The 1538-nt window shown below is 46.7% G+C and overlaps 1 pseudogene; it reads right to left on the bottom strand.

The window, feature by feature from the left end:
- LOC109128004 overlaps positions 1 to 1538 on the bottom strand; it is a 13959-nt pseudogene that overhangs the window by 6335 nt on the left and 6086 nt on the right.

The following is a 1538-nucleotide window of genomic DNA, read 5'->3' as shown; positions in this document are numbered from 1 at the left end:
AAAAAAAAAAAAAAAAAAAAAAAAAAAAAAACAAAAAACAAAATATCATCCCTTCTTTACACAACAAAAGGAGTCTATTCGACATTTTTGTCCCTTTCTATTTTTTCTCTTTCTTCCTTCAGAACGAACAAAAGAAACAGAGAGAGAGTGATGACGTTGTCACCGATAGCCGAAAGCCCGTCGACGGAAGAACAAGGGGACATGTTTGGTGATGTGTACGACAAGCTGGGCACCCTCAGCCTCCAAATCAAAGAAATCCAGGATGGGAAGCGGATCTCAGATCAGAAGCTTGACACCATGCTGGTGCGTTTCACCGCCTCCGATGACAGGATGCTTGAGATCCACAAAAAACTCGAGTTCTTGCTGTCTTCTTTTCCGGCGCCTGGAACAGTGAAGGAGCAGGGGTCAACAAGCTTTCTCGAAACACCTCCGTCTCAAGATTCTCGCATTCCGGATCCACCGCCGCCTTCCGTACCAGTTCGTCGGGAACTCGCTCCTGCCATGCGCGACAACTACGAGAGGGGTCCAAATCCGCGTGAGTCGTTGTTAAAAAATGTCGAGATGCCTTTATTTGACGGAACGGAAGCTTACAGCTGGATCGCTAGGGTTGAGCGTTTCTTTCGAATGGGTGGGTTTAACGATACCGACAGATTGGAGCTGGTCTCTGTCAGCCTCACCGGCGATGCCCTGAGCTGGTACAACTGGGAGACTAACCGTCTGCCTTTTCAATCTTGGCTACAGTTTAAGGCAAGGTTGTTTCTCCGATTTGGGAATCTCAAAAGCAGAGGACCAAGTTAGAGCCTTTTTTGCCTTAAGCAAACCGGTACAGTTGCTGAATACATCCATCAGTTCGAAGACCTTTCTTCTCAAGTCTCAGGCTTAGATGATAACAAGTTGGAGGGTATTTTCTTAAATGGGTTGTCTTTGGAGATGCAAGAGATCATCCACATGTGGAAACCACAGAGCTTACCTGAGATGGTTGGGGTAGCACGCGATATGGAATCAAGCCTCATCAGACGAGTGGTATTGCGGGAACTCCAGTCAGACAAAGGTCCACTTAAACATCACCAGGAGAGTCGCCAATCCAATTTTTCACACTCTGGAGGAGGAAATTCGAAACCTTTTGTCACCATTCAGCATAGTCAGCGTGAACCACCACCCGCGACCACCTCAAGACCTCGTAAGTATTTCACAGATGCAGAGTTGGACGAGAAATGGCGTCGGGGACTGTGTTTCAAGTGCGATGGCCGCTACTTTAAGGGTCACGTCTGTCCTAACAAAGAACTTCAGGTAATGGCTGTTATTCACGGTTATGAAATGGAGGTTTTAGAGGAAAACATGGTGGAACTTGAGGATACAGGGAACAACGAGGATCAACCTCAACTGATGTCACTATCCTATGCGTCATACATGGGTATCTCTTCCGAACATACCATGAAGATGCGTGGCACTCTTGGCAAACAACCTATCGTAGTTATGCTCGACAGTGGTGCTACTCACAATTTCATCACACCAGGCTTGGCAGCTAAACTTCGAGT

Source organism: Camelina sativa, chromosome 1, assembly GCF_000633955.1.
Source record: "Camelina sativa cultivar DH55 chromosome 1, Cs, whole genome shotgun sequence".
NCBI lineage: Eukaryota > Viridiplantae > Streptophyta > Magnoliopsida > Brassicales > Brassicaceae > Camelina > Camelina sativa.
Note: the sequence above shows the minus strand (reverse complement) of the source record. Positions and strands in the feature narration are given on the sequence as shown.